The sequence below is a fragment of the Watersipora subatra genome, chromosome 6 (genome assembly GCF_963576615.1).
Source record: "Watersipora subatra chromosome 6, tzWatSuba1.1, whole genome shotgun sequence".
NCBI lineage: Eukaryota > Metazoa > Bryozoa > Gymnolaemata > Cheilostomatida > Watersiporidae > Watersipora > Watersipora subatra.
The window spans coordinates 45,427,533-45,433,669 of NC_088713.1; positions in this window are offsets into that span (position 1 = coordinate 45,427,533).

The window sequence follows — 6,137 nt, forward strand, 5'->3', positions numbered from 1 at the left end:
GTCGTGTTGCGTGTTCACAACTCGAGTTGTGCAACTCGAGTTGATCAACTCGAGTTGCGAACATGCAACGCGAGGCACTGTAAGGCGCCATAGCGTTGTTCCTCCTACTCCAAACTGACCTCAATCTTTGTTTAATGTTAGGTTGCTTTCAAAGTCCATTTTTAATTTAAAAAAAGGCAGCATTAGTTGATTAGATTTACCTACGTGTGCGCAACAACTATATTTTATCTCAGACTTTTAGATGTTGAAGTTCATTTCCTGTAGCTGACTATTCATCTTGCTAATAAAAATTCATGTTCTGAAGAAGGATCAGAGGTTATTACAGTATATGATCAACCAGCAGGTTTCAAAGTGCACCAGATTTCATAAGACAACACGTTTGTTGTGATGTACATGCAATTCTACCGGTTGCCTTATAAACTCTCTGCAGTTTTCTGCATCATCTATTGTGTTATCAGGTCAGCACAAGTTAACCAAAAGTTTGATGGTTTCTCCATCAATCACAGCAATCAACATAGTTTTCTTTTTATCACTGTCTATGATCTTATTGAAGATTAGCCAAAAAGACAATATTGTCAAATAAATTGGCCAACTCTTGCTCTCAAACTTATGTTTCTTGATACTACTAATAGACATAATGCAAATATAAACAAGGTCATTTTCTGTAATTAGATGGCCACCAACTGTTTGTGAATTTCATCATCACCTTTTAGATTTAAAGCAAAAGCGAAAATGAACAAAGTGTGGATTTCTGTCACTCTATTTGTAGAACAAAAAATGTAAAACCATAGTCTGCAGTACAAGAGTGAACCTCAAACAATGCTTTGGTTATGCATCCTCTAGGATCGAGGTTGCAAAGTCAAACAAATAATTTAAATACAACCTGTGCATTTGACTGAAAGAACGATAATTACAAATTTGTAAATTGGTGGCATATACATGTAGTCAAATAAACTAAATTGTACCTACTAGAAACCTAACATTTATATATTTCAGCGAAATAACTTACTCTCAAAATCACAAGATTACATTTGTATTTTTGCTCAGCTTTTAGATCTTTCCATCAAAGAATCACTAGTTCTTTGAAGTATGCATTAACATAGATTACTTTTCCTACTGGTGTCTTTCAAACAAGATCTTTGAGTAGAGCTGCAAATGATCACCAAAACTTAATCTCATTTTGCAATAAGTTTCGAGTTCAATAATCTATTGATTATGTCTAGGTATCACATCTCTTTGAGTTCATGGACAAACACACTTCGCTTAAATCTTTTGAATTCTAGACAACTCACATTTACTTACAAGTTCAAATGCTGCTGGTCGATGACTAAGTGGTCAACTATTGACCAGTGTTTGTTTGCAGCTCACAAATTTTATGTAGATACTTTACCATGTTAGTCACTTAGTCTGTTGCTCACGAATGTACCCTATTGTTTTATGTTACATGATAAATCTAGCAAAAGTTGAAATGTTCAGTGAAATACAGGTATTTCAATGCTTCAAAACAGAATAATACAGTAAAACTTGTCAGCTAACCAATCAATGTACAAAAAACATATATAAAATAAATATAAAATATATTCAAACTTTTGGAGACTCATGGTGTGTTACGAAAATCTTATGAGTTTTGATATTATTTTACTTTCGTTGCTATGATAAAGTATTCTATGATTAGTTTAGTTTATGTTAATAAATTGAAGGTATATGGTCTCCTAGTTTTGGTGTAGTGAAATTACAAACAGATGCTGTTATACTAGTACACTTAACCAGCTGGATAAAGTACAGCTGTAGCTTGCTGCACTGATCTCCCTCATTGCTCTAGACGACGCGACGTCTTTAGTGAGCAGACGCTGGAATGTTGCCAAGTTTGTGGTCAGCCTTGATGGGATGGTCATAATTTTTCTTTATCTTTCATTATTGTACATTTTACATTATACATATATTATACATATTTATAATTTTGCATATATTTTAATGTTTTGTAGCATGTATATGAGACTAAATAATAAGTCTGGTGTAAATGAAACTGAAAAGTTGGCTCTTGTAGATGTCCCCAACAATACCAATCAAGAATGCAAGCGGCATTTCCTAATGGCAGATGCCAAATAACAACAAGGTCACACTATGATTTTTTATTCAACATGTGTAGTAACTCTTTTATTTGTATACTATGTATTGTGATAGTTTTTACATTATTACATATTTTTTGTACAACAAGAACAAAACTTGAAATTAGTCAGGTCTCTGAAATTTTACTACCGATCAAAAAGCCAGAATTTCCACCACCGGAGAAAATGATATTACCCATCAAAGAAAATAAAATAGATCACATAGTTTGGCAATACAGCAGAATTTCCACTGTTCTTAGTATAACTGCCACAGTATCAACCATAGCCTGAAGAATCGGCTGGGTTCAGTTACATTCTTGGTCGGGTGAGATAGCTGTAGGCCACCGCTAACTAGAGATGCCCCGATTCTAATTTCACCAACCAATTCAGATACCGATACGATTTGCCGATTCTTATTAAAAAATTATCCGATTCAGATACCGATTCAGATCTTTTGTGTTGCATAGATAATTGTCAATTTTATTATGCAAATATAAATATAATGCAAAGAAAATATAAATATTGATGTATTTAATTGTTTGTATTTATGTAAAAAGACATACATGTGTGTATATATTCACATACTGACATACCCTGCATCTAGTAACAAAACAGTCCATGTTTCTTGTAATCTGCTATTAATAATGGTAATTACTGTTAGTCGTACAGCTTTCTCTGCAATAATGAAGTCTCTCTTTTCTTGCTAAACGAACTGATGCATCTGTACAAGTTTAGAGCAAATCAATGTTTCTTTTAATTACCGTTAGTGATTTAATTCTCCCAGTGAGACGTATCTATCTTCTATCACTATCGATGTAGCCAGTCGTACTGAAAATTACTCCCTTGCCTCAGATGATGGAAGAAAGGTTAAATACCGATAAGTCACTGAGGTTATTTTATGCGATACAAACGACGCATCATATCGTCAGGATCAAGAGAGAGATAAATAACTTTATACATCGACTGCTCAAATTACTTTTACAAATTCTCAAATTACAACCTTTACCATTCTTACGTTTAAATGAAGGTGTTTGCTTATTCTTCTGTACTGTGTTTATTTGTGTGTAATGTATTTATTTGTCTGTAATTCACACTGTATTGGCTGCAGTGTTTGCGAAAGTTCTATACTGGTTGCAATAGACTTGTTTTAGACATTTTTCTTCACGTATTGACATATAATTTACATCTGGTTTCACTTCACATATAATGCTAGGTGAAGGGTTAAGAGTGAAGCCATGAAATATTGGTGGATGTAATAAACATGTACACAATTTATTCCATACTATAGCTTGTTGGACAGTTTAGCAGAGTGGTTAGTGACCCTGTCCTCAAAACTAAAGGTTTTGAGTTCAAATCATGTGCACAAAAATGTTTTCATTCCTAAAACTTAACTGTTGTAACTGAACATATGGGCAGATAGACTAACAAAAGACAAACAAACATTGAGAGTTATATACACAGGTAAGCACACCGCTACTCCTTGAAGCGCTGTCTATGCTGGCTAGAGAAGTTTCATGGAGGTCGCCATTAATACCCCCAAAACAGTATGTTATCTTGCACATGGTCAGTAATGCGAGTAAACGAAAAACTCACAGTTTGTTGTTGCAGTTACGTGACTGACTGTTCACTCTTCTCACAAAACACTACTGTTTTGTAAACTGTGTTAGTACACCGGAGTACTTAGGCAAGTTTGAGTACTTGAAACAAGCGTATTATATACTGTGGAAAAGCTAACAGTTTTCCCCTCGTCGGTTTGCCAATATATTACTGAGAGCAACTCGCTACAGCAAAAATGTGGTCGGTTGATGCAGGCATTAGAACGTCGATCTGCCTAACTGAATATCACGAGTTGGAGCCGTGATGAATAAATCGTTTATTTCAAGCTCCGATCTTAGAATGGACAGACAGACAAACACCACTCTTGTTATAGTAAAACCATACTTTTTTACTTTTTCGGACATACCCAATAGTTTCCCCTCTTTGTCCATAAATCTTGCAATAGGAAAGAAGTATAAGAATTAAATCATTCAGCGATGGAAGTGTGTGCTCATATTGTGTCTTAAAGTTCACTGCATTCATAAGTCTGTTGCATTGTGAAATCTGTCGTAATTTAAAATTTGCCAAAATTAAAACCAGCATAATAAACGCATGTGAAATGTGGTTTAGAAAGTTGATTAATTGTATATACATACAGCCCACTCTAGCTATTCTTGAATACATGAAAATTTATTATTAAAATCAATGGTCAGCATAGACAATAAAGTTGTACAACGTTTACACATTTAAGGTAGTAGTTAGTTTTTGTGTGCACATGACTAAATCTCGTCAACTGATAGTGCCTTTTTAAGTTAACATGAAGCCATGAAAAACAGAGTTTTAGGTTCTAACTGAGATTGAGGTTAGTTCTAAGCAATGGAAAAGGGCTAATAGTAGCTAGTTAGCTTTAAAAAATTTATTTTCTGACAGTTTTAAAGTCATACTTCTTAAATAAAACTAGAAAATCAATTTTGAGACAATAAGTTTTAAATCACGCATAAACATTAAAACTGCACTTTATACATGCTAGTAATAATGATTTATCATAGCTAAATCAGCCCAATTGGTAGTTAATTTAATTGCAGATCAACTAACATTTTCAAAGTAGGTTTTTACAATAGACTTGGCTGCATGAATAAATTAAAACAATGCAAGATACTACAAAAACAAACAATAAACAAAAGATGGTGGTAGAGGTAACTCTCTCGCTGTTATCCAGCATAATCATACTTTAGAACAAGTTAACCGTAGATGCGGTTGACTCGCTCACAAATGAACCTGTTTTTATTTCTGCAAGCTTCATCATTTAGATGAGTGGCTCTGATAGGTTGTGAGTGTTGAACAAGTCTTATACAAGCTCCATCTTCGCTTGGCGGATGTTTTACCCAATATTCTTCATCAATCGGACTAATCTTATGTCCGGACCAGATCCATTCACCATCTGATTTTTCTCCACCAATCCAAAACTGCATTGAGCGCGTTGGTTCTAAAAACCATTGGTAGACAACATTTTGTGGATATTTAAAACATGCATTTTATGTAATTATCATAGCAAATGTAACATAGTTACATTATCTACTTTCTTCTATAGCAATTTAGATTTATTTTTATTGTAAGTATTAATCTCATCATTGTCATATTTGTTTAGCTGTAGTTTTAGCTGGTATTCAAAAATTCAATCACACTCTAGTATTACTAGGCAAAAACAAAAAGGTGTGTACTTCTCCATAACATATTTTATTAAATCATATATTTCACATTTTATTTATTATTTATTATTTTATTTGTTGGTTCTCCCAGTTACTCATATTACTTTCGTTTTCATAGTGTTTTTATTATTCCGACAGAGCCAGTCGGCTGGTTTTCAGTTTGGCTGAGGTTGGCAAGTTGGTTGAAAGCAAAACTTACTTAGATAAAAAGTTGGGTTGCAACTAACTTGAGACCAACTGACTGGTGGAACTTACAGCTTGACAAAAAGAGAAAGACTCACAATTAATTGACTTCCCTGAATTAATTGCGCCTTCTCTGTAGAATGGTCAATGTACTATTCCTTGGACATTCAAACATATTTTAATAAGTTTTCCTGATGATTTATTAATTTGATAATTATAGTGGAGCAGCAGCCTACCATAAAGTGCTCAAGAAAAGTGATTTATTTTATATTAGGATGGACAATATGCTGAAATAATTTTCTAGACCAGAATTTTATGCTGATTCTGAATATCTAGTTTCTACACTTCTAAACTAGCCACCAGACTAATTATAATGTATTACGTGATACAATAAATTAATAATATAATTTTTATAATTTACAAGTTCGACCAGTACAGAGCGGGACTGTGATACATCAAACTAGATCCAAATTTGTAGCTGATTTCAAATATTATATTATAAGATTTCAAAAACGGATGGATTTGAATTTATATTACATAATATTATTATGTAAGTTATACGCGTAACTTGAAGTATGTATTAAATATAATTGTGAATACC